Below are 14,791 nucleotides of genomic sequence, written 5' to 3' on the forward strand. Positions count from 1 at the left end.
GGGGTTAAAAGGGGCAAAATCTAATTTGAGCTCTACCAAGTCAAGAGATCTGAGAAAAAACAGGCCTGGATACAACCCACCTTATTCCCAAATCTTACTTTCAGAGGTGTTGGATCCAGCATTTAGCTGTCACTATTAGCACCAGATGTGGCAAGAAACACTGACTTCCTAATTTAAGAAAAAAACAAAAAAACTAAAAACAAAACCTAAGGACAAGGTGCTAATTGCTTTGAATTTCCTACTCAGAGGGTATGCTCCAAAAAATAATGAACTGTCTTCATAGGGTGCATTTTAAGAGTGCTACATAACGGTTACCTTTTAAAACATTGGTGTGTTTAAAGATTAGATGAAAGGTTTATTAGGAGGAGGGGTTTGTCATTGTCATTCAAAATTTGTTTTCAACAATCGCAACCAATCAGAAGCCACTCCAATCAAGACTCGTTATCCTGACATTGTGTGGGATTCATTAGGAAACGGGGATGCTAATGAGAACAATGATAAACAATTTATGGGTTTCTATGATCATTTAAACAATCACGAGTCTTTGAAACGTGAAGTGCTCCTTCAACGACAAACAATCAAACGTACAATATAGCAGATAAAAAAGAATGTGCATCAAAAAGAATAACATAAAATGTACAACATTGTTAAATACAGTGCCTTGTGAGAGTATTCATATCCAGTTTTTTTTACATGAATCTACACTCCATACACCATAACTGAAAAATAACAGGTTTTTGACATCTTTATAAATTTATTAAAAATAAAAAACTAAAATTATTCCATTGCATAAGTATTCATACTGTACATGTTAGTGCACTTAGTGTGAAGTAAACCTGTGTCAAATTCAATTGAATGGGTATGATTTGAAAAGTTGCACGCGTCTTAATAAAAGGTCTAACAGTTAATAATGCAAATCAGAGCAAAAACCACACATTAAGGTGAATAGAAACAGGTTCGAGAAACATTTCATTAATTTGGGGTACATGGCAGTGTGGTAAGACTCAATCCTCTTCTCAGTTAAGACACGAAAACACACTTGGAATTTGCAAAAAACCACCTATAAGACTCGAGATTCTCTGGTCTGATTAGCTTCAAATCTAAGCATCATGTTTAAAGGAAACCAGCTTTGCTCATGACCTGCAGACTACCATCCCAAAAATAAAGTGTGCTCAGTGCAGCAAAATATAGAGATAGTTTTAAAGGAACCCAGTCCAGAGCATTCAGAAACTCTGAGCAGAAGGTTCACCTTCCAAAAGGACAATGACCCTAAACGCACGAAGTGACTTATAGACGACCCTGTGAAGGTCCTTGAGTGGCCAAGTCACAGCCTGAGACTGAACCCAATCGAATACTTCTGGAGAAACCTGAACATGTGCATCCGCCCCCATCCAACCTGACAGAGCTTGAGAGGAGAAGAAGAGAGGAGAAGAGTGGATGATAACTGACAAACTGCTGATGAGCAAAACTTGTCACATCAAACAAAAAAGACTAGAGACTGCAAAGATGCTTCAGGTAAATATTTAGTTCAGGGTATGAATACTTATGCAACGCACTTATTTTAGCCTTTTATAAAGATGTTAAAAAACCTGTTATTTTTGCTGTACAGTTATGGTGTATGGAGTGTGGACTGATGTGGAATTAAAGTGGTAACAAAATTGCAAGGCACTGTATATTATTAAATAAAAATTCACAATAGGTCTACAATTTGCGAAGGACGAAAAAAACAAGAGGTTAACAGTTCTAAGAAAAGTCCCATTCGTATTTTTACCTTTTACGTTACATAACCATATTTTCCCTACGTTCATGGTGAAACAGATGTTCGCTATCTGCATTCACATATAGCTGCAGTAATTCACACCTTCGTGCTGATGCTAATTTTAAAAAGTTCGTATCCGCGAATCTGATACATCTGCATAACACCAGGGGACCGACCTGTTTTGAATTCAATCAGGTTCTGTCGCTTGGCATTTTCTGCCACCAAGTTGTCCTATAGCTTCGGGAGGGCAGTGCGTCTTGCGCGTGTGAAGCATATGTTTGGTTTGTGCTCCCGCATGCATTAATGCCGGACGGAGCTGTAAATATAAGCGTGAGCGTGTCTGTTGAAGTCTAGCCTCCAGACAAATGCCACGGCTGAAAAATGGAGGTTGTGCTGCAGCTCGCTTTGCTAGCTGCCTTATTAGCATACAGGAAAGGTGATGTAAAGTGACGCCGTCCCCGGTGGTGTAAATATTTTAATTCGTAATGAGCTCGCTGGCGGACGGGGGCTCTGGCCTCTCCCTGTTTGCTTTATTTATTCTGCTGGATGGCAAAAAGCCGCCCTCATTACCGCCGCAGCTTAGCTGCATGCAGAAAGGGCCTGAGCATAAAGGTGCTTCTATGGGCACTTTTGGACTTAAAATGGACCGTTAGAATGCGCTTTTCACATTTTTACTTATAGACAAACATCATTTCACGTCCGAAATGACCTGTGATTCTGTTAGCGGAAATGACATTTCAAGCATTTTGGAGATGAAATGGCCTTGATCTTCTAAAGGAGACTTTACAGCTAGTGTATTCAAACAATTCACCATTATATAATATTTTCAAGATTTTTTGCATAATTGTACAACATTTCAGGACGATTAGTAATGACGTATAATGGTAGTGATACAAGATATTTAACTAGCAATTTTTTGGGGGAATAGGAAATACGTTTTTTATAAAATTTTTACTTTTTTCCCCCAGATCATAGTACTTTAAGAAAATTTATCAATATTTATGTGATTCAAATAATCAGTTAATCAGTTACTTTTTTATGTGAAGCATTATTAAGACAACAATACTCAATTAATAATATTTGTACATATTAGTTCTACATCTTGAAATAAATAAAGCATTTAGAAAAATTGAAAAGAAAAAAATACTAGATTATTAAATATTAACGATATAATAAATTAATTATATTTCTTTTGAATAAATAACTAAAAGTATTACCTATTAAACTTGCAAAAGAGTAACAAAGAATAAATATATACGTATTTTAATGAAAAAAAATCAAATGAAATAAATTAATACATTTTTTAAATGACTAATGTACATATTTGCATATTCATAGCTTATTATATGTCACTCGGGCAAAATAAAAAAAATGCATAAAGACGCATGGTTAAATTGATCAGAGTAATTGTCTAGACGGGCTGAAGGCGTTATTTATTGATCCTAATAAATGTTGTAGTGACTCAAATCCAGAAAAACTGAAAAAAAACCACACGCTGTGACCACCAAAGGCTTCAAAGCTGACAAACAACGACAGCGCTCCGTTACAGAAGCGAGCCAGCGCCAAACAACAGTAGGATCAGACGTCTCTGAACTCTCATCCCTGTGGCTAATTGAATTAGATGGCGTCTGTGTGTTAGCGTGGACGCTAACACGGTGACACGCCGACCGCCGGCAGTCGTTGCTGCGTGATGGAGACCTCGGCGGGTGACAAACACCTGCGCAGCTCGTGTGCGAGGTCTTCAGTTGCTGACGTCATGAGAACGGAGCGTTCGGGGCCCGAAGGGACGGACGGCGAGTTCTCGCCGGCTCGGATCGGAGTCGCTTCAGTTCAGCGTATAGAGGTGAAGTCACGTTACAGTTCGCTCTCAGATGAGCAGAGCCGAGTATCTACCTAAAATGTTACAGGATTTTTTAAGTGCAAGCTGAACAAGACGATGTGTGCCGTCAAATGAAAGAACTGTCAGTCGTGCTATCTAAACAACTGCATTATCTATCTATCTATTTAGATGTTTGCCTATACGTTATATAGGCAGACATATATATAGCTCTATCTCTCTCTCTATCTGTCTGTTTGCCTATACATTATGCATATACAACTACATTATCTATCAATCTTTCTATATGAACAACTGCCTATACATTATCTATCTATCTATATAGATGTACGTCTATACATTATATAGGCAGACATCTATATAGATCTCTCTCTCTCTATCTGGCTGTCTGTCTGCCTATACATTATCTATCTACCTATCTGAATAACAGCCTATATGTTATCTATCTATCCATCTATCTATACATTTTTCTTTCTGAACAACTGCCTATACATTATATATCTATCTATATAGATGTCTGCCTATACATTATATAGGCAGACTTCTATATAGATATTTGTCTCTCTTTCTCTATCTATCTGTCTATCTAATCAACTGCCTATACACTAGCTATCTATCTATCTGATCAACTGCTTATTATTGATCTATATAGATGTCTGCCTATACATTATATAGGCAGTCATCTACATAGATCTCTCTCTCTATCGGTCTGTCTGCTTATCTATCTGTCTATCTATCTATCTATCTATCTATCTATCTATCTATCTATCTATCTATCTATCTATCTATCTATCTATCTATCTATCTACCTGGAAAGCTGCCTACATTGTATATTATCTGTTAGGGATGGATCATTCTGAATTGAGTCATTCAGGATTCTGAATTCTTCAACCGTTCTGAATCGATGCTAAATATTTCAGAAGAAAACTCCCTTTTTGTTCCGCATACGGTACGTGTGCGTTCCAGCGACGCGGCGGGCTACGTTGCACAAGGTGTATGACATCAAAGTACCACAAGAGCGATTATAAAGAGCATATAGAACCATCAGCTGTCAAACGCCCTTGCGGTGCTTTGATGTCATACACACTTAATGACTGTAAGAGACGTGCACGTCGCTTGAGAGTGTGTGCTTCCACCCACCGCGTTTTACTTTAGATGTGCTTTCATTTATACCATTCGCAATGGAGCGCTATTAGATGCATGAAACACTGACATGTGCGCTTTGTGCTTGTTTGTCCTAAATGCGCTTGCATTTTCGAATACCTTTCTATTAAATTGATGCACACACAGTCAGTTATGTTTTCAAGGCAGGACAAAGCATCTGATATATCGGAATAATCTGTGCATTAGCGTGAATGCAGGCTGTTAAAGCCGTCACTGATCACATCAGCAATAATCAAAGGACAATAATGCCGAGGGTAAAAAAAAACTATTTTCTGTAAGCATTGGGTTTAAAATTGATATAAAGATGTAGACATAGAAATAGTGCATAGGCATAGACATGTGCATAGAAAAAAAACAGAGAAAATCGAATGTAAAGGATTTGCGAAAGCGGAATAATTGATTGTAGATAAAGAATCGTTTTGGAATCGGAATCGTGACTCCTAGAATCGGAATCGAATCAGATCGGATCAAGTGCCTGAAGATTCCCACCCCCGTTATCTATCTATGCAGTTAGTTTTTGCGCAAACCGCAGACAGTTAGCACACACGTGCCAAAGCATTTGCAATTTGCTAAGAAATCAATAAGAAATTCCAATCCGACGCGAACAAGAAGCGAATTGTTCCGAGATCTGCAAACAACGAATAATTCGAGACTTGAGCCAAAGCAATTGAGAAAAACGGTAAACTGCAATTTTTCTTTCGCCAAACTGAGCATGAATGTATCTTTCTAGCACGGGACGTGCTCACCCAATCAATATTAGAAACAAATGCGCGAAAGTAGTTTTGCTCCTTTGAGTTTCGATCGCTTGTCGAACATCGGAGCGGCTCTCAACAGCGGCTTCTTCAGAAAGCATCTTCCTCGCTTATTAGCTTTACAGGCACGTCACGATCAGAGAAACGACGCCGGGAGCGTCTGGCACCGACAATCCAAAACTAATGTTCCCTGCCGCGGTAGTGCATTAGTGCCGGGCCGAGCGTCAGGCCCAGACAAGCCCGGCGTGTTCAACTTCTTCCGTTTCCTCGCTAGCGCGCAATGCTGCGCTCGTGTTAACGGACGGATGCGCCTCTCACTTTGATTAAGACGTCACTGTCAGTCGCCGTGCGAAGAGTGCAATTTATGCCCCTCCGGCTGTCAGTCAAGCCACCCCCTCTAAAACTGATGGGGGTGCTTAACGCAAACGAGAAGGAAACGCGGCGGTCAAAGACAAATAAAGAGGAGGAGCTTTTATCAGCCGCAGATGAAGATGACACTGTCATGTACTTGTCGTCTGAGTATTTACACTTCAAAAAATTGCTGTCTGCTATTCTTCGCAGAGCGTGTATCGACTTTTTGCCACACAGCGGACGCTGCCTGAATGACTTAATTACGAATCAATGATAATGAATTATTTGAGAGCGTTCTGTATCTCCATTCGGCTCTTTATTCCAGGTTAACAGCATCTAAAGACCGGTTGTTTTCACGTACACGTGTATCATCTCTTCCGTTTCTGTGCATTTAGTCTCGAACCCCTGGCAGTGTAATTTCATCTAATTAAAGATAAGGCGCGTGAGATATTTTTTCTTTCTCCTCGCAAAATGATAAGCTAGTGCCGCAGATAACCTGAGGAATTATTGTGCAGCACTCCAACGGGAAAAAAAAGAAAGTAAATGAGAGAGGACTTACAGTCTGGCCTGGAGGGTGGAACGCGGAAGAAATGAATCCTTTAATAATCACATTACGATCACCTACACACTTTAAATGAAGGCACAAAGAAAAGAAAACAATGTAATATTAACTATTTGTATTAATGGTTGTCCTTTGAAGCGTGAAATACAGCGCAATCAGTGCTGTTTCGGTGTATCAGGCATAAGACAAAATGAACTCGAATCATGAACAAGTTTACAGTTTGATCAGTTGTCAAATGAACGTTTACGAGATGTCTTTAAAATGTCGGTTCTTTTAAGTGAATCGAACACATAAAGGACAATCAGTGAACTCTTCTTCCCAAACGATCACTACATGAGTCGGTTCTTTTTAGTGAATATAAAGTATAAAGGTTGCAGAGTGAATCACTACTATATTAGTGAATAAAAACAACAAATTCCCAGACAAATCTATTTGATCTGCTTTTTGTTAGTGAATCAAACATAAATGGCTCTATTCCGAGAATCTTGAACGGCTTAACATACGAGCTAGTCCTTGTTGAATCAAACTCTTTGGATTGAAAACGATTCCAAATCGAAGGCCACTTCCAAGGGCCCTTTGGAATGACTTATGGACACTTTGGGCCGGCATGAACCTTTGTGTTGATTCCTTTCGTGGTGATGGAGCCTCAGTGTGGGCACAAGATAATGACGCAGAAGGGTACTTCAAGAAACGTTTGGTCACAACAACTCTCACTCCGGAGGGTAAACCCCTTGGTCTTCAAGATGCCAAAGTGTTAAAGCTGTGTAAACACTATACGTATGTCCCATCAGGTGATGAAAAGCTCCACACACAATTGTGGTCTTCATCCTCTCTTGAACTCTTGAGCCAAATACTGGAAATATGTCATATAAGTGGTCAAGTGTAAAGACCACAAATGTGGGTATTCGGACAAGGTAAGTGAAGTCTGATTATAGAGCCAATGACTCTTATGAGCTGGTACATTTCACTGAATCACAGAAATCAACTGGAGCAGTTTCTCCATCAACCTGACTCACTTAAACTAATAAATACTCACTGGCATTAATTTTGTCACGTCAGACCCAATGATCCAAAATCCGTTGTACTTAAGACTCATAAATCACTAGTAACTGACTAGTTGTTCGTATGCTAATGGATCTTTAAAACACAAAGAGATGAAGCGTTTCTTGTTCATTCATTATTAAACCGATTTCAGCATTTGGCAACCCGACCGAATTTCTGCTTTCCAACAGAGTCGTTAATGCAAGCAGAATAGCAATTCCTCACAATTCCCATACCTACTTAATCGTAATTTCTTTAATTCCCGCTTTTTCGGGGTTTGTCTCGCCATCAAGTCGTCATTTGATAGGCTTGTCATCAAAACAGACGTTTGTTAGGGAGAGGTGGAGATCTTGGGGAACAGACAGCTGGTGATTAAACCACATTACGATTTTCATGGTTCACGGTGCCGTGTAATTATAAATATGATCCATGTCCCTCGGTGGTAATTGATGCCTCTTGGCCGACTTCTGGCCCTCTAATGAGCTGCGGCTTTCTGGGTGTTGCAGCAGGTTTCCTCAACGTTTCCAGCAGCTTTATGTCATTTCAAAAACAAACAAATACGAACAGTGGGGCGACATGAAATGTGAGGAGATAACAGGCCTGGGTGAGGAGAATCACTCCAGCGAGCGCGAGGCTAATGCTGCCGCAGCGTCGAAAGTCATCGCTTGTTGCATTTACGATGTAAAGATCAGCAGCGAAACCCAAAAGCGCGACGCCTACGCGCTGGAACTCAGAAGTCATAAGCAACTCGGCGCATAATCAACTGAGTGATATCCATCAAGGAGTCCATTCATTAATTTTCATAATAACGCGCGGATGAGTTAGCCTGCGGGAGCGGCTAATTAGTTCTCTATCAGTATCTGAACACAAATGAACCGTGGGACGGTTTTTAAAGCGGCGGTGAAGCGTCGGGGGAATCGCCGACTTTCGGCGGCGCCTGTCACTCTTCCCCGAGCCCTGGGGTGGGTCGTAGTGACGTCACCGCGTCGCAGCCCACAGCTGTGGAGTTTGGGATGAGATGCCGTTGCTAAATTAGAACGTGCTTTCCTTTAGCGTATGAATAAAACATGATGCAAAGGCGTGCGTGAATTATTGAGGAGGTGGTAACGAGCTGGGCCAGGTGCCGCGTTTCAAAGGTAAAGAGGGTGAGAACTCGCGTTCAAAAGCGCATCTTCGGATCCGCCGGCGTTTGGACGACTTCTGTGATGCAGACAGGATTCTGAGAAAACAAAACGGAGCGATAATAATATTAATAACAGTACACCTTCTGAAGAAAAGGATTGTTCTTTGTGATGATGATAGGGCATCTTTTTAAATGTTGTTATGCGGTAGTTGTGAGTGTTTTCGGGTATACATATGCGGTTGCTAAGGTGTTCTGTTTTTTTTGTTGTCATGCAGTTGCTACGGTGTTTGTAATGTTTTTGGAAAGTAGATATGTGGTATTCTGAGTGTTTTTAATGTTGCTATGCTGTGTTCTGGGTGTTTTCGGACATAGATATGCAGTAGTAAAAGTGTTTTTTTTATGTTGTTATGCAGTTGCTAAGGTGTTCTAGGCAGTTGCTAAGGCACTGCTATGTGGTTGCTGCCAAGGTTTCCTGAGCGGTTTTACTGCAATAATATCAAACTATTGAATAACTAACAGAAATTGTACTAAATAACAGGTATGATTGAATGAATCAGAGAATTATGTAAATGCTCTTAAAGAAACACAAATAGCGTTAGCAAACATGTGGTCTACAGAAATGAGTCTCAATCACAATCTCCAATCAGTTTAAATGGTTAATTTTTCTACTAGCTGGTGAAATCAAACGGCTCAATTAGCAAAACGGTTCACGTGGAGTTCAGGTCTGTCTCTCGGGCTCTTGAAGCTTGTTTAGGCCAGAGGCCAAATAACATCGCTAACGCCGGCGAACCCCAGAGGAGTGGAAATAAACCCGCTTCAATCCGCCAGCAAATCATTAAAATCTTGATAAAACACACCTAATTGTGTGCTTTAATTCAAGGACGGTTTCCCTCCGCTTCGTCTGATGTGCTCAGATATTTAGAGAAACCAAAGCGGGTCAAGATGATGCTAACAACAGGAACGATAGCTGGCTGATTAAAGAAAAAAACAAGAAAAAAAGGGCTTTGAAAACCAATAAAGGATCGTCCTTCATCTCATAATGATGATTACATCACGTCTGGTTGTATTTTTTAGTCTTTAAAGTCACTTGTTTGACTCAAGCAGCTCATCAGGCTCAACATCAAGAGAAACTCGTCCGTTAGCGTGAAGTATGCGAGCTGGTGGCTTTTTCATTTGGAAATACGTCAGATTTTGAGGTAAATGTTAATGTTACATGCGTCCGAAGAGTCTCAGACTTCATATGAAGATAGGTTTGCAGGTTTGCCTTTGTTTTTGTCGGTCACCTTTTTTCACTTCAAAGGCATCTCTGAAATCTTCGGTGTGCGTTATTAGCATTAGCGCTTGTTCGTAGCGCAGTACCAAAATATAGGAAGAGCAAAACAATGTTTTCTTCTCAATAATAGAGCATTTGGGTGTTATATTAAAGATTAAACGTGTTGACGTGGACCTGTTGATGTCAAGTTTGAAAAGTTTATGTATATATACACACACACACACACACACACACACACACACACACAATTACCCTAACACTAAAAAGGCTGAGGTAAATCAGTAAAAAAAAAATACAACAGAAAAATTCTGCTTTTTGGCTCATTTGGACAGAAATTTGACTCGTGTTTTCGGTTTGTGATTATTCAGCGTATTTTACCCATCTGATCTGACCAATTAGGATCAAGTCGTGAATATTAAAACCGCAAGGACCTGAGGGAAAACACCACAAGGTCACGTTCAGTACAGCACTAAATTTGATTCTCCTCCTTTGAAGCTTTTGTGCGGAAACTCGAAGCCGAAGCTACTTTTTGTGCACTTTACACCTCTCAAAATGAAAAAGAAGAGCATTTGAGAATAAATTGCTCTCTTTGTCTGCGCTTTATTGTGGTTTCTGTGTTTTGTGCCACTCGTAATTGTGTTTTTCTTTGCTTTGGGCCTCAGAAAGCAGCGTGGCACTCCAGATTCGGCTCTGTTTAATTCAACAGCATGCAATATAACACAACGCAGGCAAGATTTTGTCTCCATAACAGCCGTGATTTTACACCGGAGAGTTGCGTTATTGAAATAGATAACAATAAAATTACAGTGCAAATATAATTCTGCTCAGTTTAGCGTTAGCATCGGCAGATGTGCTATGGCGCAGATGTGCGGTGGTTGTGTCAATAAAACTCTGTGCTCACTGGAATGACTCCCACGGCGACGTTAATTATTCCTCGTTTCAATATCTGTGGGAAAAAAAGCAAGAGAATAAAAGTTTTAATTAAAATCTCTCTCACTCGCCCATTAGCATTACCTCCCTGCTGACAAAAAAACAGCTAAAGGTGGTTAGCGGCTCTTCTAGCTTGGCCTAGCTGTGCTGTTTTCATCATTCAAGAGAGATTTCAGCTGCTGGTTAAGTTTGGAGAACATTTAAGCCAGACTAGCTAAAAGCAGCTAAAACTAGCAGAACTTTGTAAGCGAGGGAATACTTTACAGTCTAACTCAAAATTAGTCAAAACTCATACACCCCAGGCATGAAACAGTAAACTTATTAAGATAGCTTATATTTTAAAAGATCTTTTTTTATTTAATCTTATTTTATCATTGTTAAAATATGGCAATTTTAGAATTTAATATGCAATATATATATAATTATAAATAATATTTAAAATTATTTTCATTATTTAGTCTTATTTTAGCATTGTTAAAATATGGCAAATTTTAAATTAATATGCAATTATATATATATATATATATATATATATATATATATATATATATATATATATATATATATATATATATATATATATATGTCAATAAATCAATAAATTATTTTAAAAATTATATTACATTTATTATATTCTAATACTTCATTTACGACTATGAAAATTCATTTAATATATAATTGGAATAATTCAATGTTTATATTACATTCATTTATATTTAAATACATTATAAATGACAGTACATGTAATAATTTAGTAGCATAATAAAAGCTAATATATAACAAAATATTTTAGACATCTGTAAATGAACGTTATCTTTGTTTTGCGAAATTAAAAATGTATTAAATGTCCTTTTTAATTGCATTATTGCTATTTTATATTTTGATGTTCTATGTGTAAATCCTACATAAAAATAGATTTCTCAATATGTAGTTTAGATTTAGATTAAACACTCTCACGTTGGAGAAGCTAGCGTGAAACCGTAGCTAAGCAAGCTAATCATTTACGCGGGAGTTTTCAAACGGCTCTAACGGCTGAACGCGGGCCTCCTCTCGTCTCCCTCAGCTCCTTCCCGGGCCCGTGATCCACCGCTAGCCGCTAGCAGGATGATAGAAAGGTCCAATATCGCAAACGAGCTCGCTCATAACGCCGGACGGCCCGCTGGAGAGAGATCCTGTCCGCGTGTTTCTGCTTTATTGCCGTTATTCGGCAGTAATTCAGCGCGCCGCAGACACCCGAGAAATCCTATTAGAGGTGAGAGGAAAACAATAATGTTTTTGTCGCAAGGATCCGGGGCTGCTGCTTATTTGGTTTGTGTTTATGTGAGAAACTACGGGCTGACATTATCCCGCGCTTCAGGACATTTGAGCGGCTTAATGCCGCGTATGCCGCTATTAATGGAGTATATACGCCGCCGAGGCCCGTGTTCCTACACTATAATGCTAATACGCATAAATAAATCACGGAAAGTTTATTCGAAGAGCTGTATTTTTCCCGCTCTTTCTCCGAGCGGCAAAGCAGACTTTACAAGTCTTTTCAAAACCACTGCAATTTGTCTATTAAAGACTAATGAGATTACGGCAGGTTTTGTCTATCAAAGGCGGCTAATTGCTTAATGCCGGTGAGTCAGCGCGCGCGCCGCTTTCACGCGCGTCTTTGCTTCAATTAAGTGTTTTAAGAGGCGCGTTGTCAAAGAGTCTGTCGGCTTCACAAGCCAAGAGATTTCAAATTAATGTAATTACACGCCACCTCAAAAATTCAATGACTGAATGCGAATTTCAGGCTTGTTAGACATTATAGCCGAGCGAGTGATTGGGGGAAAAGAGAAAAGCTTTACCGTGATTCTCATTATTTGTGAATCTGTCACTTTTAGCATCGAGTCCTAGCACTATACATGTATTAGTGTTGTTTATTTAAAATGTAAATAAACAATTTCTTGCATATATTAAAATAATAATAATAGCATGTGAGTGCATATATATATATATATATATATATATATATATATATATATATATATATATATATATATATATATAATAGTAAATTATTACATTGATAATTATATGATATAGTTACGTAATGATGTATGTAATATTTAATTTAGGATAATCCATTTTATATAAAACTTTAATAATCAAATATATATATTTAGTTAAACTACATTCAAATAATTTGTAAATTATTGTATTTTAAACATGAATTATTAAATAAATAGTGCATTATATATATATATATATATATATATATATATATATATATATATATATATATATATGGTGATATATTTTAAATATGTTTCGATTTACATTTATTACATAAAATATTTTGTTATACATAATTAAATCATTAATTTGATATATTAAATTAGGGTTACATTCTCAGTCAAGCTAATGCGTAAAGACTTAAATACCATTTCTGTATGCAAGCAAAAATTTGAAGCATCAAATCACCAATGTTTACAGGAATATTTCATCCAAATATGAAAGATATCTCATTTAAAGCCTCTTTTTTTCTTAAAACAGTAAAACTGAATGGATGCCGAAGCTCTCCAGCCACAAAACGGTGTAGTTATTGGTCTGTTGTTAGTTATTAGTCTTTTTAATGAAGTAGTTCAGTGTGTGTCGTATCTTGCCGCTCCGCTTCGCATTCACCATGATAACTGAACTCGTGCTATTTATAATATCTCAGCCAGACAAAAGCATTGAATCAGACACAATGCATAACGGACGCGCTGAAGAAACAAGGTCACGTGGTCTTATTATTTTTTTTTTTACCGTAGAAGAAATACGTCTTACCGCAATCGAATCGGCGACTGCATTTAATCTAGTCCAAGCGTCCGCGTGTTCAGACCCAGTCCAAGACACGAAACGTTTACAGCGACTGAAAGAGAAAGAAATCAATGTTTCCCTTCATAAATAAGTCAGACGGACCATTATTGCATGACCTGAAATGCTCGTGGTTCGACCTTTGCGAACAAGATCAGCAGTGAGCTCTTTATCTGTCTGCAGCTGTAGCTGGATGCTACAGAAATATACACAAATTGGTAGAGATTTTTATTATTATTATTCATTTCAATAACGCATTCTTAATCTATTTAATAAAGCAATATTTATTAGTTATCGTCGATCATGAAACAAATAACCAATTAATAATAATAATAATAATTTCTAACAATAAATGTAAGCATTTCGTTTGATAATCATCAATTGTAAAAAATGTGTAAAACTTTATAATTAAAATGGAGCATTGAAGTAATTGTAGTAAAATTACTTATTAGTAAAATATATAAGTATTTATTTACCTGTACCCTGTAAAGAAAAAACCTGAGAACAATAATATTTCCCCCCACTGAATTTCCAGCAAAAATAACAATTTCGTGAAAAACACTGTTGCTGTGATATGAAATATTCATACTGCGATATAGATTTTGGTCATAGCCCCAGCTTTGCTGTACTTTCTTCAGAAACGCACACACGTTCTCACGCTCGCAAACACACCACCGTCGAGCGCGTGTGAATAGGGCAACAATAGCGCTGGCTCTGTAGGAAAGCGCTCTAAAATGCCGCTGTGAAATAAGAGGTCGGGGTTTCATCAGAGAGCGCTGGAACAAAAAGATGATCTCCGGCCTCAGGCTTCGACCTCCTTCGCAGCGAGTGAATAAAACCAGCTCGCAAAGGCCAGCGCTGCCGCCCGTGGCCCACAATGCACTGGGTCACTCACCCGTGCTAACAGAAGATTAGCATGAATAGCTTCTCGAAGATTTTTGCCGATATTTGGGTTTTTGTACTTAATGTTGATGGTTTAGTTTTACCCAAGGAAATACGTTTGTGAAACAACAGAACTGGCTTAAATTGGTAAAGCGAGCACAGCCAGGTCAAACCTCGGCAGGAAAGCAGGCTGCGGAAGCGAGGATCGTTTTTAATTATGTAGTGTTTTAGTCGGGATGCCGCGCTTTCGTAGCTTAACGAGCTGTTAAAATCGCGTTGGCAGGGGGGATA

At 38.4% G+C, this 14,791-nt stretch overlaps 1 long non-coding RNA gene across 1 annotated transcript; it reads right to left on the minus strand.

Annotated features, from left to right (window-relative positions):
- Positions 1 to 7,787: 7,787 nt before the first annotated feature.
- On the minus strand, positions 7,788 to 13,653 carry LOC122328197. The gene is made up of 3 exons (XR_006247777.1): positions 13,589 to 13,653; positions 10,764 to 10,808; positions 7,788 to 8,685 (listed from the first exon to the last, which is right to left on the minus strand). It is a non-coding gene; the product is annotated as an uncharacterized LOC122328197 (long non-coding RNA).
- Between the last annotated feature and the right edge of the window lie 1,138 nt (positions 13,654 to 14,791).

Source organism: Puntigrus tetrazona, chromosome 22 (genome assembly GCF_018831695.1).
Source record: "Puntigrus tetrazona isolate hp1 chromosome 22, ASM1883169v1, whole genome shotgun sequence".
Lineage (NCBI taxonomy): Eukaryota > Metazoa > Chordata > Actinopteri > Cypriniformes > Cyprinidae > Puntigrus > Puntigrus tetrazona.